The sequence below is a fragment of the Atractosteus spatula genome, chromosome 4, assembly GCF_055471065.1.
Source record: "Atractosteus spatula isolate fAtrSpa1 chromosome 4, fAtrSpa1.hap1, whole genome shotgun sequence".
Classification (NCBI taxonomy): domain Eukaryota; kingdom Metazoa; phylum Chordata; class Actinopteri; order Semionotiformes; family Lepisosteidae; genus Atractosteus; species Atractosteus spatula.
This window is the reverse complement of record NC_142709.1, coordinates 72836085-72858278: the sequence shown is the minus strand read 5'-3', so window position 1 is coordinate 72858278 and position 22194 is coordinate 72836085.

Here is a 22194-nt window from a genome sequence, read left to right as displayed (position 1 = left end):
TCAGTGTGGGTCCTCAGTGTGGGACCTCAGTGTGCTCTTCAGTGTGCTCCTGTGTGTGGACCTCAGTGTGGACCTCAGTGTGGGTCCTCAGTGTGGGACCTCAGTGTGCTCCTATGTGTGGACCTCAGTGTGGACCTCAGTGTGCTCCTATGTGGGGACCTCAGTGTGAACCTCAGTGTGCTCCTCAGTGTGCTTCAGTCTGAAAGATAGAACTGCTGCATTCTATTTTGGTTTTGAGCATTCTCTATGTGAGTATTTTTAAGATTATGCATTAGTAAACCCTATGATAATACCAGAGTCTTGAACATGACCCATGATTTATCATGCTTATATACAGTATTCCGTGCAACAAGCTTTACTTTGCTTCTCAAAGCCCTGATATGATTTACTGTGCTTTTCCATAGTGTACGTCTTTGAAAAGGTTACCTTTACGAAAAGCAAACTCCTGTGACACCAGCCCATACTGTAACTAGCTGTGTGGGTTTTTTCATGATTCACAGTGGATCACAGTTGGCAGGCTGAAGTCATAACACCCTGCACGTCATGGAATTACAATGGAACACATCTGCCTTTGTGTTTCGTCAGACAGTTGGCATTTGGAGATCTTGAGACTGATTTTAATTTTGGTGAAGGTGAAATCTTCCTTGGCAGATATTTTATATGTTCCCGTTTTTTAATCATTCGGTATCTGAACACCAATTATTGATCCAGGTGGACGTCCTTCTTTTGCAGCCCAAAACGCCATCCACAGTGCCTATTTATCCAGCTCAGTGTTAAGGTTAACTTAAGGTTTTAAGTTAAGTGTTACAGCCTGTGACAGTGGCTCCAAGAGTGAGACGAGTCCCTCAGTCCTGTGCTCAACAAGCCCCTGGTCTCACTGTGCCGGGCTGAGTGTAATGGACACCCTTGCCTTCCAGACCTGGTGCTACTGGACTTCCTGTCCCCAGCATCTTATTCCTTCCTGTGCTCCTGATTCTGGCTGTAGACTGCTCAAGATTTCCGGAGTTTGCCCTCTGCCTGTTTGTTCACAGATGTCTAGCTTGTCCAGTCGTTCTGAAAACCAGAGTTACCAGAGGGAGCTCAAGCCCTCTGTGAGTGTCCTTCTCTGCGGACTGCAGAATTTGTGCGTGGTGACGGCACACTCCATGTTGACCTGTTTTCTGCTGTAAATTCGGTAATTACATTTTGAGATTTAAGTCAGTAAAGATAATCCTCTTTACACAGGAAGTCCAGGTGCCCGAGTCATTATGTGTTCCTGCTGTTAGGAATAGAAAATGAAATTGTCACGGATGTCGGAAAGGACGAACCGTGGGAATGGCAGGAGAGCAGAGAAAGACCCTATGCGTAGCGGTGGACGGGGGTTCGCCCGGGCTCAGCAGTTCAGGAGTCATATAGAAACCTATGCCCTCAGGCAGCGGACATGGGGCGACCTGGTGCTAGGCGTGTCTCAGGACATCCGAACATCAATGCTGAGGGAAGGTGAATGAGTGACCCAGAAATATATAGCCCCAGAGAGGGAGACACCAGAAGGACAGCAAAGCAGAGGAAACTAGGGATAGAACAGAGTGGGAGCGCCCTCTGCCTGCAGCGGGCGTGACAGAAATGTCCTGTTGGAAACTGTTGGAGACATACAGTAGTAGAGCATGATGCAGACTGTGAGAAACCATGGCAAAGCTAAGGCAGCAGGTGGGATACGGAGGGTCAAGACACCAAAAGATGGGGAATATCATTCAGATTTGCCCTAGTGAGCTTTCATAAATAGCATCTTTAATCACGAGGCTTGTCTTTTTAATGGCATTAATTTGCAAACACTGTAACATACAGATTATGGCATACTGTTTCTGTAGGGCTGCGGGAGTCTGGAGCAAGCTGCCCAGCTGTTTTGTTGAAGCTGATACCCTGGCTTCTCTCAAGAAACAGCTGGATAAGTAACCAGATCAGTGTACTACTACAGTATTTATGAGACAGGCTAGAAGGCCCCAGTGACCTCCTCATTTACGACAGTTCTTACGTTCTTTTGAGCCGCGCTCGCGGGTGATGGTCGTTCAGGACGTGACTGGGTGCAGGGTCCTCAGTGGAGGATCACTCTGGCCTGTCGGTGGACTGATGACAGGTGGCCTCCCGCTGGGGTCCGCGTCCAGATGAAACTCTGCCCTGAGACTGCGGACTGGGAGATGTTGACCTGGGTTCTTCATCACTGGAGCTACCAGTATGGACCCGATTTGGGGCGGTCTGGGCTGGTGTTGTAGAATCAGGACATCCCGCATATCGCGGCAACCTTCCAGAGAGGCCGACTCAAAGGTGTTGAGCAGTTTCAGGATCTTATGTTCAAGGAAAAACTAATATTATCATTATTATTTTATTTATTATCAATTTTTGGTGTTCCTTAAAATATTTGTCTTCCTACCTTGTTATACTCCTCCGAAGCACATAGTCTATGTTTACGTTCCAAAACAATATAATATCACATCACAACACCATCATAACAGAACCAGGTGCCGAATGCGAGATGATTGAAAGGTAAGGGAGATAACGGCCTGCCTGTGTTTTTTGAGCAGGTGCCGGGCTGTGTTGAGAATTGTTCCCCAGATGTCAGATAGAAAAGTCTTGGATGATAAAATCTCAAGTAACAGTATTCTCACAAGAAACGGTACCTGTTTACACATTCATCTACTCCAATATCTCTCAAGAGGAGTGAGTACATAAGCTTTTGAAGCTGCTGACTTAAAGAAGAGAGTGTCTGTAATGTTTAAAAAAGCATCTTCTTGGAAAAGAGTGATAGATTAAGTGCCTTCTCAGGCTGTGTTTTCTTAATCCAAAGATTGTGAATAATCCAGAAAGAAATGGAAGCTAATTCTGTTTCTCCGGCTTGCAGCCTTTGAACAAATCCCACAGCTTTTTTGTCAAGCAAGTGGTAGGTGATATTTAACAACAGACCCTTGTAAAGTTCAAACTGTTAAAACAGGGTGAGAAACACATGCTTTTGGGCCACTCTTTATGGATTCACGTGAGAGTCTTTGTACATCTGTTCAGTGTTAATCTTAGAAAGCACACAAATGGGTGTACATGTATATGAATACATTTTAAATTTGAAGCCATTTTTTTTCACCTCAGATCGCCTTACATTATGTAGCCACCATTTGTAAATGAGCTTGATCATCTGCTTCTTCTCCCAGGGGAGACTCGAAGACCCTAAACAGTTTTTCGTCTGAGGCTACCTTGTGAGAACAGGGCCAGCGGGGATCGTGTGAACCCAGCCCCTGCCCAACCTCTGCCTCTCCAGACACACCCGCTGGCATGCAGTCCCCGCCACGGTCAGCGACCGGCAGAGCTCGGGTTTGAGCTGTAGGGCCCAAACTGCATTCTCAGCAGAGGCCTTACCTGGAGAGCTGGTTTGGAGCCACTCTCTGAAATATAATTTAATCCACAGCTGTCTCTGCGTGTCCTTCTCCTCTCATCCATATAGATCAGGCTTTCTGAGCACTTTTAATGTAAGTAACAGATGATCACCGGCTTTGTGGCGGCTTGTACTGGGCATCAATTAGGCAATTAAAGGAGCTCAGTCAGATAAACATGCATACTGTAGGTTTTTTGTTACTTTTTGTTCATTAACACCACAGACATGGGTAGAAAATGTCCCTATATATTTTCACTTTAAAGTCCAAGACTCACTGCATTTTTACTTCAATGTCTGGTTTTCTCCTGGCTTGGCTTAAATTAACTTATTCGATTTGGTAGCCATGAGATTGCGTTGTACAGGAGATACGTTTCTTAGACTATCATTGCTTAGGAATGTAATCAGGAAATGCAGAAAATATAATTAGCCCCACAATGATCCCTGAGAACCCTCCATCTATAGCTTCTCTGACGCGGTCTTGACTGAAATTATTAATAGCTGCTGTTCATGTGTGACCTTTCAAATAACCTGAAAAATCATTCCATTTATTACTCACTCTGTGCAATTTTATCAGGAGTTTTGACAAAGTCATAGGAGATTAACTTGGTTTTAAAAGAAACTTGGAGTTTCTTTTAAAATCATTGCCCCTTCCATTAGAAACATGTGGAGACCCTCATGTGCAATGCAGCCCCCTTGTGCCCCTGGAGGACTGACTTCAGGACTGTTTGTGTCAGCTACACAGAGCATGAGGTCACTAAAGTCCACACTCAATCACCAGCTATTATAGAATAAGAGATCAGTGAAGTCCACAGACATCATCAACAGAGAAGAAGAGGTCAGTGAAGCCCAGAGTCAATCACAGACACCAGCTACACAGATAATAGATCGGTGTAATCCACACTCGATCACAGACACCAGCCACACAGATACTGTAATAGATCAGTGAATGCCAGACTCGATCACAGACACCAGCTACACAGAGTAATAGATCAGTGAAGGCCAGACTCGATCACAGACACCAGCTACACAGAGTAATAGATCAGTGAAGGCCAGACTCGATCACAGACACCAGCTACACAGTCTACACTGAAGCCTATAGGCTTATCACATCTGAACTTGCTTTGGTTTCTGTAGCATCAGGCAGACTGAGAGTTTCTGACAAGCCCCTGGAATTGGACACGGATCCCTTTCAGGGGTTCTGCCAGCAGCATACTCACTGGGACTTATCTGTGGTAACCCACCAGTCAGCTGGGCAGACTGGAGCACACAGGACTCCAAGCAAGGACAGAACACAGCCACATAGAGGAGAACTGATGTGATATGAGTTTGACATTGTGACAGGGTGTCACTTTAACAGAATCAGATTCCAGTACAAAGAGTGAAGCAAGAATTCCTTGTTCAGGTTGTCCATGAAATCCAACCCCGAGAGATTGGTTAAGGTTCTGTATTGTCAACATACTGACATGACCTGTGACCTATGACAGTCATTAGAAGCAGCTGTTTTGCATTCTGATTGTCAGGGGAATTGCAAGTTCCTTAGGTATCCCATCTTAATAGCATATGCAAAAATATCTGTTGATCCGTAAAAATGTTTTTGTCTTGAGAAATCATACGTGGAAGGAAAGGTGAAAAATTATTGTATGAGCTTTAACTACACTGTGTACATTTGTTCTAAGGATCACGCTTCTAACCATATCATTGATTGCTCAAATTTGTTTCCTGGTAGTTTGCTTCACAAATTCATGCAGGAAAAAATTATTTTCAAATTAGTCGTAGCAGGTGCCTGTGTGATTAAACTCGTACCTCTCCCACCAGACTCGAGACTGCACTCTCTACTTCTGCAGAGCAATGTCTCCACCTGCAGTCTGGTGTGACCCAGATGATGTGCTGCTGATTAGCAGACCTTTCTGACAGTAGGTACAGAAAATACCATCTTTTCTTTAAAAAAACTAAAGGCTGTGTTAAAATATTATTTAATATAAAGAGTATACAATTATAGCTGTAGTCTCACACTCTTGATATGAGGCATTACAGGACGTAGAAACAGTTTATTCATGGCTGAATGAGATATTTTTTGCAGAGCAGTCTCTCTCTCTCTGAACAGCACTGCTCCTAACCCCAAGACTTGATAAGTTAACATCATAAGAGGACCGAGACGGTGGTTATTCCAGCGCTGAACAAGTACTCTCGGGTCCTGCTCTGTTCAGGCAGTGCCTTCCTCTTTCTCGCTGTGCCCCTGTTGTGGCAAATTCATGAGAAAAAAAATCTCACGCCTGCTGAGAAAAAATACATGGGATTTGCTTACCTTTTTTAAAGGGATTTCTGAAAGGATTATGACAGTACATCTAAATGCCAAGTGGTATTCTCAGGGTCAGGGGGACTGCAGCAGGCAAGGAATGTCACTGTGCAGAACGTGAGGGTCTGCGCCTGCGATACAGATCCACACTCCTCGCACTCTAATTCCCAAACGTGTGTTTAAAGGCCAGCGGCTGATTGCGTCTGTTGCTTGGATGCGTGCACCTACATCAGGCTGCATGTAAGCACCACGCGCAATGCAGAAATTAGACAGAACAGTGGGATGAAGCCGGAGGATCAGTGGAGCCTGAGAGACAAAATGCGAAGCATCCAATTTCTCAGCAAAGCTGTGGAACATTTTAAAACTTGGTGGTTGGATGCGGAACATTAGACACGATTCAGGGCAAGTGAGAGTGAAGCTCTGGAGGCGTTCTCAGAAAGAAATAATTAAAGCTTCAGAAAAACTGAATTTGCTCTGGAGTTGCTGGAAGTTGTCGAGAACACTGTTCGAGTTTGAACTGAATTACTTGTCTCTCTGACAAAAGGCAGAGTTAAATGTTTTTTTTAATGATTTGTCATAAAAAGTGGTTTTCTTTCACTTACAAAAACAGCGGTGGAAGAATGTGCAGAATTTATTTTGTCCGACAGGAATGGAATAAATACAGTTTTTGAACTGTGATTTTTCTGTGCTGGTGGAGTGATACTGCACCCTAAAACATTAATCCGTGTCTTTCTGCTCTTCAGTAGAGCCATAAATAAAACATTACTCGTTTTCTGAACATTCTCATCCTGGTTGATCTGCTTAATATTACCAAACAAGTCCATTGATTTTTGATTACTAGTGTTTAATGGGAGAACACATAATTGGAGAAAATTTGATTTTTCTGTGACAAGAAAGGTTCAAAATGACATCCCAATGCTTTCAAGAGTCCTTTTAATGAGGTCTCAGAAAATAAATTATTCTCTTCCAAGTAACCATGCTGAAGTGAAATAAAATAGTCAGGCTATGACAACAGAAGACATCTGGACTTGTGAAGTGCATCATAATCACACTGATCACTAGCGTAGGATATTATTGAAGCATTTTATTCTGTTCTTGTTGCATAATATTTTAGACACAAACTAATAGAGCTTGAGAGCATGTGCATAAGCCAGCTGGTTTTGGATCAGAGGCAGTTTAAATTATTTCAGAAAAGTTTCCTGTAGTTTTTAGAATGTATTTTTATTCCTCCCCTTGTTACCATTCTTTAGCAATCCTTTTCTGGGTGACTAAGTGTTACACACAAAGGCAGTTTATTATATAACTCCCGTGTATGCGTGGCATGAGCAGTCAAGAGCTTTGATACTCAAGTGAAACAAAGCAGAGGAAAAACTCAGATAGGGCATCACACATTTCCCTTCCTTGCAGATATACTGTAGAATATGAAATTAAGGAGGCAGGCTGGCTGGATGACTTGGCCTTTACAGCAGCCAGTGGTAAATATCCAGTAATAGCCAGCTTACCAAGAAAGGAAGAGTCCCTCCCCGATAAATGTCCTGTATTTTAAAATCTATCTCTAATTCACAACATATTCTGAATCTATCCCTTCTTACAGAATTTAAGATAAAGGAGTTCAAGAGTTTCCTTATTTTTTCACCCAAGAAAGGTCATATTTAGGTAGAAAATTGTTTAGAGACAAATCAGAACTGTCATGCTCTGCATGTTCAAACAGAGGTGAGCAGAAATCTCACAGCTCCTGTTGCATTTGTATTGGAAAACTTCAGAGGGACGGTGGGCTATAGCCCGAGCAGAAGCCTGTCCCAGATCCTGGAGCTGTGTCTGCTGAGCAAGCTGCAGAGGCACGAGCAGAGGTTAATTCCCAACTGAGAAGTAAAATGAAAGAGGAAAAATCCCAACATTGTGGCTGTGGATCCCCCTTAGCCTTGTCCAGAATTTGCAGATGCCCAGAGAAGTCCGACACATGACCTTTTTTAGTCAGGTAATACCTCTACGGGTCCTGCTCCAGCACACCTGCTTGTCGAGCCACGAGTCACAGGAGCACCTGGTTTTCCTGGCGTTGGAATGCTCTGGGACTCCAAGAAATTCGCCCTCACGATATAGAAGAAAGCTGCAGTACATTTGATTAGGTTGCACAATGAGAAGCATCCCATTTCTTTTAGTGTTTCTCTTTTCTGTGACAGATTCTGCTGTGCCGCGTGGTGAGATTCCTGGCTGTGTTGTGGGTGACACTTCCTAGGGTCTTCTGACCTGTAAACTCCCCACTCATTCAAATTCAAACAGCTTTATTGGCATGACTGGTAAATTACAGTGTTGCCAAAGCATATGCAATCAATACATCATCTACATGCACATACATTTATAATGCAAATTCATCATAGGACATTTACATGCAACATACAACATACAGAGAGAAGCAGGCTTACTGTTCCTCAGGCTGGGACAGGAGATCACATACTGGGCTGCCAGTTCGACTGAGTTCCCTCCTCCCTCTCCCAGTAGGACTGGGACTTGTTGTGATTCTGGCAGGTCTGGTAAATCTGGGATTAAATTTATTTTGGGGCAGAAAGCGCATCTCTGTCTCTGTATCTCCATGCTGGCAATGGGAGCACAGCCTGTCCTCTCTGGGCAGCCAGTCCTGCCTGTGTCACACAGATTCTATGGCCAGGCTGTGGTCACTGAGCCTGTACTTCGTCAGGGTTTCTCCTTGCTGTTTCTTACCCTGGTCAGATATTCATCTAGTGTGTATTGTCTGTTCGGAGTTCTGTAGCATTCCAGTTTGTGTGGTGTTTGTGTGTGCCCCAATGGATAAGGTAGTGTTGTCTGGTTTGTGTTGTGATTTGGTTGAATTTGTTTTGTTTTCGCTCTGCTGTCCTGAGGTTGATCTTCACAACCCTTAGGTGGTGAAAAGCTGCTGGTTTGCACCATCTTTGCATCTTTAGTTGTATTTCCTGAGCTTCCTGAATGCAGGAAACCCTTGGCTTTTCTCACCTTTGGCTGTAAGACACTGGCTAAGATGGCCTGAGTGGATTTCAGAATCCTTTAGCCCAGACTGCCAGGCATTTGACCAGCAGCAGCCCTGTGTTATTTCTCCTTCATGGTGATAAACGCTGTACCGTATGTAGGGCTGAAACCCCATTTCTCCAGTAGATGTAAATCTCTTACACATTTCAAATATTCATTCACAAAATTCTTTTGCAGTAGCTTTGCTGGGTCTGTGCTATTATTGTGAATCCTCTAAGTCTTCATATTTTTTGTGGCAGCCATCCTCAGAGAATTAGGGCTGTGCAGTGGGTGGTCAAAGCTGGGGGAGAGGAGAAATTAACAGCTCTTTCTGGAGATTTTTCAGGTACTGCTCATTTATATAAACAGACCTCTGATCCATTCTATTAGTAATAATAAGATGAAGCATCTTTAGTATCTTCAAACGTTTGGTCCTGAGTTCTACATTTTGAACTTGCGCAAAGTGCAGATGTGCAATAAATAAGAAATTATAATGAGTGTAGGTGTAGGTGTGGTCCGAGGGGCAAAGTCAAATTTGTTTGCCAATCACACTGCTTGTGGGCAGAAGCTATTGAAGAACCTGGTGGTAAGTGTCTGTATGCTCTTGTATCTCTGGCCTGAGGGCAGTGGGGTGAAGAGCTCATGCCCGGGGTGGTGACTGTCCTCTGTGATGGCCAGAAATCTACCACGGCAGCGATCCTCATAGAGCTGTTTAATCTCGGTGAGACCACAGCCGATGATCTTCTGGGCCATATTGACCATTCTCTGCAGTGCCTTTCTCTCTCGAGAAGAGGTGTTGCCGTACCACACGGTGATCCCGTTGGTGAGGATGCTCTCGATGGTGCAGCTGTAGAAGTTCACCAACACAGGCAACTGGCATCCCCCATCATTTGAGGCACCTCAGGAAATAGAGGCGCTGCTGAGCCTTCTTCAAGATAGAGTCCGTGTTCACATTCCAGGTTAGATCATTAGAAATGTGAATTCCCAAAAACCTAAAGCTGTTGACTGTTTCCACTTCCGTTCCATCAATACTGAGTGGGTTGTGAGTGTGCGGCCTGTGTCTCCGAATGTCCACTATTAGCTCTTTTGTTTAGCTCCACCCAGACTAATTTTACCAGTCATATCGATTGGATTTAGGTGCATACTATTTATTCCTGCTTAAGCACACAGTGGAAAGCTTTCTGCACAAACATAAAGATGAGCAACTATACTGCTTGCTTACTAACTAGAATTTTACCATGATTTATAACTAAAGTGGGAAAAAATCATTTTGACTTTTGTATGATTTTTAAGAACAGGCTTTGACTTTTCCTTGGCCGTTCCTGCACGCATAGTTAAGAACATGCATAGTGTTTATAACAAGTTTAAACAAAGTTTCGACACTGGAACAGTCTATAACACGGATTTCATCTCTGTTTTTATTAGTTAAACGGAAAAATTAGTTAAAGAGAAAAGAATGTGATTATGGGCATTTTGGAATTTTCTGAGCCCTGTTTGATATTTATTTAATGTTTTCTAAAGTAGTTTAAGACTATCGTATATATTACATTCACTTGGATTTAATTAGCTACAGCTGTCTTGAACTTGACAGTTAGTTTGTGCTCAGAGCAGAAAGCCTGTTATCATTCTCTTCATGGTATTTTTGCCCTCAAACTCTTGTCTGGTGTAAAGTGAGATTGCTGTTAGTTATATCACAAAACGCTGTGTCAAATGCTGAAAAAAATCTGTTTGCCAGTCAATAAAGCGAAGCTATTTCAAGTGCTGAACATGTAGCTAAGGGGTGATACAATAAAAGCATGACAGTTAAATGATTGTGTGTGTGTGTGGTTCAACAAGAAGAAAACATTTCAAAATATTGTTTGTTGTCTGCAGTAATGCTAAAACCTGTCTTGCCTGCAACTAATGTACAGTAACTGCTGTTAAACTTGCTTCAAGTTAAACTACAGATAAATAAAAGTGCTTTATAAAACCTACAATACTGAGCTCTGCTGGCATCGTGTCAAAAATTAGTTTCAGGTGGAATAGCTGCAGCAGGTCAGTGTTTGGTCTCTCCTGAAACGCAAGGGTTAAGTCTCGGCTTCAGCTGTGGTTAGTAAGCCGCCTTCCTGAGTGTTGTCCTTCACTAATGTAAGGGCAAGGCAGGAGTCGGTCTCTCACAGCTCCCGTTTCCTTCGGTTTAGAAAAGATTTACAGATTGAGGGTCGGCGCTGTTTACTGCCTCCCGTGTCTGGGGTTCACAGCAAAGAATGCGAATGTGGAGCAGATTTGTGTGGAAATAAAGGTTCCTCGTCACTGATACCAAAGTCCCTGCTTCCTGCAGTTTTGTGCTTTGAGGCGCTGATATGCTACAATGAAGAAGTGACTTAATGTTCCTTCTGTGAACAGATGTGTTGATACCTTTTTCTTCACTGTTGTGGATCTCTCTTCCTATTTCTCTTCCTTTTTGTAAAGGGCAGTTTTCATGTTCTCATGACAAAGGAGTGTATTGGTAGTCCCCATTGAATCTCTTTACTTAGTTTTTCAGTATAGCGGTGCGTAACAGAGTATGTACAGTATATTCATGCAAGTTCCAAGTTATGTTCTGAGAGGTGGTGGAGCACTAATTTGTCCTGAGTGGCAGAAGATACTACAGATAAAATGAGTGCAACAGTGAAGTGTCAATATTTTGTTAATGTATGTCCTAAAAAAACTACACCCTTAAGAAACATCACTGCACTGCTTTTTATGATGATGTTAGGACAATAGTCCTGAATTGGGCTGGTTATTTGTTTGTTCTTTTGATCAAAAGGAGAAAGTAGAGAAGGCAGAAGAGGTAGCAACAGTTCCACTGGCAAAGGTAAGCACAGTCTCTGCAGCTCTTTGTTTTAAAAAAAAACCTTCCATCCAGACAAAGTAACCATAGTAAAAATCAATAAATCACTTAGAGATAATACATCATACAAAATAGCCAGGATTCCACTGTAGCCTGTACCTGAGCTTCAGTGTAGTCCCTCCTGGTACCTTTGTACTTTCTTAAAAAGAAGAGATACAGAAAGTGCATCTGTATACAGTATGTTGCACTATTAAAAAAACTGGCACAAAATGCATTTGCAGATGTGAGGAAGTCCATTCTGAGAGTATCGTCATTCATTCCCTTCAGGTACCTTTTACAAATACATGTCAATACATGCCTAAGATACTGTATGTTTCCCCAGAAACTGAAAATGCATTTAATTATATTGTCAATTGTAAACACGTTTTAAAATATATTTTAAACAACTTGCTTGTGTGTTAAGCACTGGTAGGAAAAACATGGGGCTGTTGTGATGTGCTTATGATTGCAGAGGAATCCAGGGCGATTCTGTGCTGCCCTTGTGCCAGATGGTTTGTGTTGCTGATGGGTGTTTCTCCAACATGGGCAACCTGGGCAGTGTGACCATGCAGGCTTCCCTGCTGAGGTGCAAACTGTACTTGTGGGTTCAAATTTAAACTGGCAGTAGAGGTGTTTAAATTGAATGTGCTGGAGGGATATTTCTGTCCAGGCAAATAGGCACGGATTATTATTATTATTTATTAAAAAAATGATACATTCTAACAGTTTCTCTGCTACTGAACAAGCAAGCAGAAGGTTATTTATTGTGAGACTCCATTGTTTAGTTTAAATTATTTTGCAGTATTTCTGATTGCACATGTTCCAGAGCCACCCACTAGCTTTGCAACAAATACGTTGGATATCAAGGGCGTTTGTTAGACAGGTTCAAATTGTTTGGATTGCAGGCCTTTGGTAGTTTTATCATAAATTACAGTTATGTCTGTTATAGCCTTGTGAGTGTTTTTGTTCCCCATGAATGATGTCCTTAAAGCTTCAAAGAAGGCTGTGCCAGCATTGTGAACCTCTGATGCTGTAATCTTTTAATCAGAAACATCTGTGTCCTTTTTATTTAGAACTGTTCTAACTCCAAACCAGTCATGGCCATAGTACGACGCTAAAGCAAAAAGAGTCTGAATTCTGTAATCTCAAGTTTGTCTTTTGCTGTTGTGAGCAGGAGCTCAGCTGTCAGTAAAATTACTGAATTAAGAAGTGTGGCTCATGTTGGTGAGAAATGCTGTTGCAAAGCTTACACACAATTCAGAGGACAACCAGGGCTCACAGCAAGAACTTTTCCACAAATAATAATTTAACATAACTGCTCAGACTCAGATCAGCTCACACCGTGCACCACCTGCACACCAAGCAACTGCAAAGCATGCAGAGGCAATCTCTCAGTTCTCTGTCAAGAAGAGGATCGAAGTGGAGGTCATGAGCAGCAAGGCAACGTTTTTTGGAATCTCATAGTGAGAAACTTTCCTTAATCTCCTTTTCGAGGATGGGAGTGGTGAATCGTGCATTTAGGTCACCGGGTAGTGAGAACTGAACTCAGTAGGTACCTCTCACCTCTTTCCTCTCCCTTATGCGAAACCATGCTGTGCACCCAGACCACTGGAGGTACTGTATCTTCCAAGGGAAGCCTGCTGCATCTGCAATCACGCCGTACAGATGAAAGTCTGGGCGAAGAGAGGTTCATTCTGTTCCGAAAGGGCTTTTCTAGAGAACAGAAAGGATAGAGATATATCTGATTAACACGTAGATGTTCAGAAGCAGCTTATATACAGTACTTTGAAACATTTCCCTCAGTTACCACAAATGTCAGTTTTAGATAAACATATATTTTAATACAGGTATATCTTTATTAGCGTTAGATTTCCATAACTGAGACAACAGTCTGCCCTACACAGCTTAAATGTCGCATAACGTTTTTTGTAAAAATGCAACACCACAGGTGTTCATCTGTCTGCTCATGAATAGCATTAAATCACCTTCAGAATACACACAAAAATATCTGCACTGCACTCTACTGTCACAGGAGTTTAGGTATATTGCTATATTCATATTCTTCAAGATTTGTCTTTGGGGTCACAGTTTTGTGAACGATCCCTTCTTTTTGGTTCATGCAGATAACAGCCCTAAAATACCAAGCCAGGGCTGCAGGTCTTTGCTACAAAGTTTTTATTCAAAGTCTTTGACTCAGAATAAGTCAATTTCCTTACAAAACACTGATTTAATTCTGTGGTTAATGTTCAAGCAATAGTTTATACTGTATAGTAAGTATATTTATATATTTTCATCTATGAATGGTTCCTGAGGATTTTATTGGCAGTGTAAAAAATAAATCATTACTATATCATTCTGGAGGCTTTCCGCAGACACTTCTCAAAGACAGCACAAAGGGGGAAGAAGTGTGAATTATTCATGAATAATTTATCAGTCTCAATATTTCAAGCACAGCTATGCATAATCTATTTTTTTAAATTTTCTGTTGCGATCCACCAACACAGAAATGATGCCAAATGTTAGAATTTTAATCATTTATAATCAGTCTTCCTCTTGCATCTGGAATTTGTTATCCCTTTTGTTTCTTGTTTATTCAAAGTGAGCAAAACAGCGATGAACACTACAGCTATTTTTAGAGCTGTGATTCAATATGTCCGCGTTCAGCTTTTAGAGTTTCGGTTTTTGATGAGATTGATATTTTCAAGGTCACACTCTATAGTTTTTAGGAAAAAATGTTTGATAAAGATTCGTCTTAAAGAATATAAATCCAAAGAGTCTGTGCTCTCAACATGTACAGTAACTACAGGTGTAGTTGCGCAGGTGTGCAAATCCCAGCAAAAATCAATCAGGCATTCAGTAAGCTCTTTGCTTCATCGTTCAAAGTTGTCTGAAAACATCAGAGGAAGCTTCTTATCAATCAAATAGCCTACTTATTATTTTGTAGTAATCAATACTGCTTGTGGATAATGTTTATTGGGATATTCAGCGCTATGGAGAATACGAAATGGTTTTGAGTTCAGCCGGAAATGAATAATTCATATCCTGTAGCCATAAAAACATTGTGATGTGCAATATGTGCCCAACATTCTTTTCTTGGTAATGAGCTCTTGACCGTGTGCAACACGCCGTGGTCCCTCAGCTGCAGAGGTTGTGTGCAGTACGTCTGGGTGACGTGTAAGCTTTCGCACGGAAGACGCATTCCAGTGCTCTCAGTCACGTGTGTCTAGGGAAGAGGAGGGATCTGAGCTGCACTCCAGTCAGAAACAGTTAGCTGGGGGCATTAGAGGCCAGATTTAAGCACAAATATGTAGATATAACCCACAGAGGGTATACTGGGGACAAGAGAACAGCAATGGGTGGCTTTCTGAAATGACCAGGGAAGAATCATGTCAGGATAGAAGAGAATACGTGAAGCAAAATCGAAGTGGGGCTTCTGCAGGGGAGTAATGGGCCAGCCAGAGGACAACAGCCCAAGAGACCTCCTGAGTCGTTTCCACCCAGGCGTCCCAAGCATGCCAGAAGGGTTGAAATGAGCACTAACTCCAGCCCCCAGGAGCCTCGTCTCCGAGTACCCCTACAGGTGAGGACAGAAGATAGCAGAGAGCTCTCCCCCCCACCCCCGCCTCTGAGATTGACAGCAGCTCTTCTCACAGCTCAGCTGAGGGCGACAGTACGAGCCAGCCGACCCCTCCTGGAACCTGGCATTTCCACTCAGCACCATCGTGGGACCAAGAGTCACTTGCAAAGGAAGCAGATTGCAGATTATCTTTAAGGCTTGAAGAAAATTATCAAAGCAGCAATAGTAAAGATTTTTCTTCTGATAGTTCTTAAAAAAACATTGAACTTTTGTTCACTTGTGCTCTTCCTAGTAGAGCAGCAATCAGTTGCTGAATTACAGTGCTATTAGGCCAAACCTTTGACCAGCTAGTGATGCACACCAGTCCAGAGTCACAGACACATTATCATTCACCTCTAAGGGTGCTAACAGACTTCTGGTTGATTTCTTGGTGTTAATTAATTAAGTTAATTTAATTCATCTGTGCATTGATAATGGAGTGAAATTAAGAAATTACTCCTGGAGTTTGGAAATTAGGTCCCTGTGTCAGTTGTTTGCACAGATTATTTTTGTTACATTTCTCTAAGTGCACTGAGCTGGAACGGTAGAGATAATAGGTTATGATAGCGATGTCTGGGCTTGATGTTCTCTGTGTATCTTTCAAATCAATTACATCTACTCTGTCAGAGACATGGAGTAGTAGCTTCCTGTGGTTTTATTGGAAACATGCTGCAATTATTGCAGCGAAGCTGCTGCTAATAAGATAATTGTTACATTTTGAGGATGCTGAATCTGTGCCGTAATGGAAGGATGGGTTTAGAGAGGCTGCAGGGTTTCCTTCTGGAGTTGCTTTACAAGCAAGAACCTTTCATTGTGCATGAAAAGGAGCTCATTAACTAGTTTAAAACCAAAAAGAATAGCCTGTTTACTACGTTTTTTATCTTGATCTGATCGTAAAATTCCTCCAAGCTAAGTTTCTTAGATTTGTCTACTTTTTATTCCCTTGTACTTTCTTAAACATAAATTCCTTGGTCAGAAGAGTCATTCTCCACTTGAGTGGAGCAGCTGAATGTCACAGAGAGCATAACTCCTAGAAAGGTCTGAAGAGTTAATTCTGTGCATTCATTCTAAGTGAACTTTTAAACACACACTGCTTACTGTATTTACAAATTGATGTATTTCTTTAATTTATTACAGGTCCATTTTGTCTTTTTTTAATAGATGGGAGAGAGAAGATGGAAAGTCTTGTTTTTTATTATTAATAAAAGATGCCAAGTACGTCTGCTTTAAAATGCACAGCAAATGAGGGAGTTGCAGTGTATAAATCTGTTTTTGAAATTGTACATGAGAAATGACATGCCGTAAATGAAAACTAGCAAATTTCTGGACTGTGAAGCTTATTACAGCGAAATTTATAACGAAATAATTTGATTTAGATAGCAGATTGCTACTAGACCATTCTTGTGTTATCTGAACTATGGATTTATAGTCATTTTAGATGTAGAGTGTCCTCTCTTTCCTAATAACCACTGATTCTAATTTATCACTCAAAGTCTGCTGACATGAACCAATGTGGTGTTTCATAATTTGGGACAGGGAAAAAACAGAAATATTCAGACTTTGACTTTTAGATTCAATCATTTGCTTTTGCTTTGTGTCTTTTATTTAGCAAAGAAAAGAAATCACTTCATATCTGAGCCCTAGAAGGTGTGCACTTCTGTTCTAGGCAGTGGGGGCTCGTGTAACATGTTAGAAGCATGGCTATGAAGTGCGGTCTCTGTTTATTTGGGTTTTGGCTGCAGTGGATTGAGATGTGAGGCCAGGATACACACATTCTTTCAAGACTGGTCAGTCTGCTTTGGTTCTAATTCTGTACTGGAACATGCCACGTTGACAACATTAACCCAAGGCTCAAGGTGCTCAACAGCAGTGGCCCAGCACGTTTGTCCTTCTGTTGTCATGACTCGTGCAGAATTACATATTTTATGTAACCTGGGTTTTATGTGAACCTTTGAAACTGCTAGGAAGAAACGACTGCATTGCAATGAAAGCTACTGTGTGAGCCGAGTGCTTATGGATGAGAAAAAAAAGTCAAGTTTGTTGTGTGTGGAGAGAAAGGGTCTGGAGGCTTGAGCGCCAGGATTGTGTCCCCTTGTGGGCCAAACAGCTGTTGTCCGCACACAGCTGTGGGCACCACTGTCGCAGCCCAACAGGGCTGATGATACTTTGGAAGTGGTGAGAGCTTTACTGACCAATGGCCTCAGAAGGAGGAGTGATTGACAGAGCCCACACACATGCCCAATCCCTGAAGGATGAGTCGCCTGTTCGCACTGGTGGAGAAGAAGGTGCACTAGGTAACCAGAGAGATCTGATATAGGGACTGCTGGTTCTGTCTATTCTCTTGTGGAGACGCCCGTAATTACCTTCAGTTTCAGGACATCACACACACAGCGTTAGCGAAATACAGAGCAGGAGCAGCATATATCCAAGTGTTTAACCATCAGCAAGGTTATTTTCATGGCTCGTGAAAGAACAGAATGAAAAGAGGAAAGATTTGGTTTAATTATTCACACAATAATTGTGGACCAGTGGATTCAGGCAGTGACCCGTTAACAAAGCTGTACGGATAAGGAGAAACACCTGAAAGCCAGAAAGTTTTCAGAAGGCACCTTCTGAAATGAAGCTAAACGAAGTGAGAGGCGAGTGTATTGACAAAGAGGTCGAGGAATTTGGAACACAAAAATTACATCTGAAGGCAGACAGAAAGAGAAGAAAATTGAAGTAGATGTGTGCAGTATTTGAAAAATCAATATAGATACAGAAAAAGAAATTATAGCAAAGACAAAAAAAATGTCAAATCTATTGGCAGCCTGGCCAGGAGATGTAAACCGCAGAAACAAAATATTGCAACCTTACATGGATCTTCAGAAGACAGGGCAAAATGAGAGAGGAGAGAGGAGCATCAATTCAAGCACATTTCATCCTGAGTTATTAGGAAGCCTAGAAGCCCTGTTCTTTGTGTGGTAGATGGTTAGAAATCTGGAGCTTAAAGTGTCATAACAGACGTCTCTCTGTTGCTTCTCTCAGCTGAAGAAAGCTGCAGAGGAGACTCAGTCTTTTCACAGACTCTTACTGTTTGGCATAATATGCCACTAAGTAATTATACTTCTGAGAGTGCTTGACATCTGCAACATCATACTGTGAAGGTCGTCATTAATAACCTTTTGTATTTTCCCTAAGAGCTTGAATCCAGAAAATTGTCATTGCTCCCAGATGTTTTTACAGCAGAAGCAAAATATTTAATTGTGAAGACAGTAAGCCTGCGAATAATATTACAAGTATTTGTGGTATTTAGAGGAGTCATGTCTTACCTTACGGCACATTGTTTTGGCCCATAACAAGCATCGTGCATACCTTTGCCATTTTTAAACAGAAAAGATTTAAATTCTTTCTCCAATTGTTGATAGAGGCTTCAACTTGGCACAGTCCGGGCCTGTAATCACAGGTGTCCTGTTGTCTCTGGGTATTCCTGCAGTGCGCAATTTGGTATTCTTATGACTGTGGAATGTAGCACAGTTGGAACTTGGCTTCAGCCTCAAGACAGGCTACACAGAAGCAGACAATTACTGGCAAACTCTTCACTTCTGTCCTTTAGCGTCAGGGAATTTTTTCCTTTATCTGTTATTAAGTAGATGAAGATCTAATTTTGCCAAAAAAGCACATACTGCATTGTCATAAATTATTTTTGAGAATGAAACCTGGCAGGCGATACAGTAACATATAGCTGTATATTTGTAGCTTACTAGGTCACACATCAAACACTGTTAAATGCTGGACAGTCCTGCTCAGGTTGAAGGAATGCTCAAGGACAAGGTGAAAGCTGTTTTATTTAGCTTCCCTGCCTTGCATTGTTGGGGCTCTGGGTTCAAATCTGGACCTGGGATGGTGTCTCCATGGAGTTTGTGTGCGTTTCCTCTGGGCTCTGGTAACCTACATACTGGTGGGTCTTGGGAAAAGTGGCCCTATGGCCCTAGTGTGTGTGTGTCTGTGTCTGTGTGTGCCCTGTGATGGACTGGTGTCCCGCCCAGGGTGTATCCTGACTTGCACACTTTGCATGCTGGGATAGGCTCCGACTTCCCAGTGACCTTGAACTGGAAGAAGTGGTTAGGAAATGGAAGGATGGATTTTTTTTCCCTTTTTCCCCCATCTTGCGGAAGTTAATTAAGAAACATTTCCTCCATCCAATAGAGCATAACCCGTTTCTTTGTTTTAAATGTTGATTGACCATATTGGCGGTCAAAGCCCTGAATATGTTTTTTCAGACTTGAAAGTGCTTTTCAGCTGCATCTGAAGTTGTCGGTTTCTCGAGTGCTGAACTCTGCTCCCCCTGACACAAGCCAGGGTAATCTGTACAGCAGCCTTGTGCGTCAGCTCAGACTGAATGGCCAGAATTCGGAGTGACCAGTTGGTGCCATTGAACATCAGATCCCTGCTGCCCAGATCTGTCTAAAGAAGCGAGTCCATGCCTGGGAACACCCAAGATCTCCACAGCAGAATAGGTAACGGAGCTGGAGCCTTTTCCAAACAAACTCAAGTTAAAAAAGTTAAAACAGCTGTTACAGTGCAGGTTTAAATGTCGGTTTGGTGATATGCCTGTAATTGTAACCAAATAAAAAGATTAAAATTGTAAGTGTAACACATTTAAATATGAAGCTTCACCACAAACAACTCGCGTGTCAACTCGAATCTGACATCAGCACCTCATGACAGCAGTGACTACAGGCATGACCAACCTCAGCTCAGACCCAACCAAACGAGTCACGAATCCTTCTGTTTCAGCACCTTGTGTTCTTGCACACAGTTTCTAGGAAAGCTTTTTAAATGAATAAAAAAGCTTTAAAAGCAACATTTGCTAAACAAAAGTCTGTTTTGAGGATGGATTCCCATCTGCCAGTTCCCAAAATATTCTTCAAGGCTAGTCTTACTTTTTCAAGGCACCAAAGCTGGCAGCTCATCTATTCTGCAGCTAATTCAAAGCCCTTAATTATGGAGGTGTGAATTAATATGTTTATTAAGTGTGTGCCAATTCATTCTTGGCTTAAAATAGAGGAGAGGAGAAGGTATGAGAAGTTACTCCTGGATTTGGTCCATGAAGACTGCGGAGCGCTGACTGCCTGCGGATTTGTCACCCTCATCTTCTTAGCCGCGTTGTCCTGGTGCTGTTGTCCTGGCCTCTTGCCTCGGTACGGTTTTGAACGTGGTGCTGTTATAGTCGGACTCCGAAGGCATTAAAGGCAGCTGAGCAGGAGTCAGCGGGTCTGCCTGTCCTCAGAGCCCTTTATTGTTCTGTTCGTCTCTTGCTGGGCCAAAGCTAGTTTCCATGGAAACTAGGTTAGATCTGGAAGCTAAATAATACAAGCACGTGCCTTCATACAGTATTTTCAGCAAAGTAGTACGTTTATTTTTGAAAGGATTATATATACTGTATATACTGACTGTAATCAACAGCTACAAGAAATCTTTCCATTTTGTTTCCTGTTCTTAAGCTTTTTAAAACATACTATAGACACTGCTTCAATATTGAAACATCAGTACATCAGTTCTGTAATATCGCATGATGCTTTGTCAATACAACTCTTAAAAAATAAGATTCCATAAAATAAAGTGGTGTTTTCTCCTCTGTTTAACCGACTCCTAATACCTCACTCACCCGAAGTTTTGGTTTCTAATTCTGTCATTCGTATATGTTGATAATTGGTACCCCTGGGACCTTTTGTTTTTGCTGAAGAAGTATCACAGCCTTGTTTGACACACAGAGCTCTGTCATGTGTAACACCTGCAGTTCGTCAAGCCTCACAAAGGTTCTTTTGATAGGATGGTAAATAATGTTAAAGAAGTGCTTTACAAAGCTGTAGCTGTCTGATACTCTTCCTCTTTCTGCAAGCGTCTGTTTTTCAGGTGACAGAAAGAAGATCTGGAGACTCTGTCAATATAAATCATCTTTTGAAAAAAAATGAATAGGAATTAAAAATAAATTAAAACTAATGTAGGAACTAAATGTCAGGCACTTTTGGGCTAAGAAATGTTTAGCCATATAGCCAAGCTGTCGCTGGCTATATTTAATGTTTTTACTGTCGATGATTTACTGGCAACAATGAGCAACAACGAGTTGCATGTTTTTAATACCAGTGCTGCAGTCTCTTGTGTATAAGCGAGACAGTTCGATGACCCTTAGAGGCTAATTTGGAGGCTACAGTACCGCAGGCAGAGCCGATAGGTGTCCACAATGCAGTTGATCGCATTTAAGCAGCTGCAGAGAAAGACCCGTGCCAGTTCTCATTTCCAAAACAATAAACTGGTTTCATACTCAAAGATAAAAGAGTTGACTTCTCTGGATCAGACATTATATATTCTTATACACAGAAATGTTTTTATCTATTTAAATATGGTCTTCAAGCCCCTGATTTGCAGTTTGTCTAACATTTTGTGTGGGGGCATGGATTTCACCAACCAGACTACATCTATGAGAGCCCACACACAGTCCTGCTCCCCCTGGAGTGCTGGAGCTCCAGGAAGATGGAGAGCACCGCGAGAGGGGGGAGACGGGTTGGTGTGTGTCCCCTAGATCATCAGAGCAGCAGCACAAAGGAACCAGCTGAGAGGGGCTTGTGGGGGGGGGAGATCAAGTACAGCAGCCCTGCCCATCCCATCCTCCCCCACACCTTGACATCAGTCCAGCACCTTCGCTGCCCCAGAGGAGCTCAGGATCCAGCCAGTGCAGGAGCTGAGGCCCAGGCACCAGTCAGTTAATGAACACCTGCAAGTCCCCAGCACCGCCACTTCAGTCAGAATCGGCGACGCTGAGCTTAGATGGCTGGAGACACTGTTCTCAGCAGCACCATGTGCATTCAGAAGTGTCAAGTGTATCGTGGACTCGATGAGGAAACAGGCTGGAGCCGAGATGGCAGATATTGTCCAAAGAGCAGACTCTTCCAGTAAAGACCCAGCTGTTATTGTCCACGTTGAACAGACAACAATTGGCATAAGCAGCACACGCTCTTGTTAGAAACAAAACCCGAGCTCTTGGAAACAAA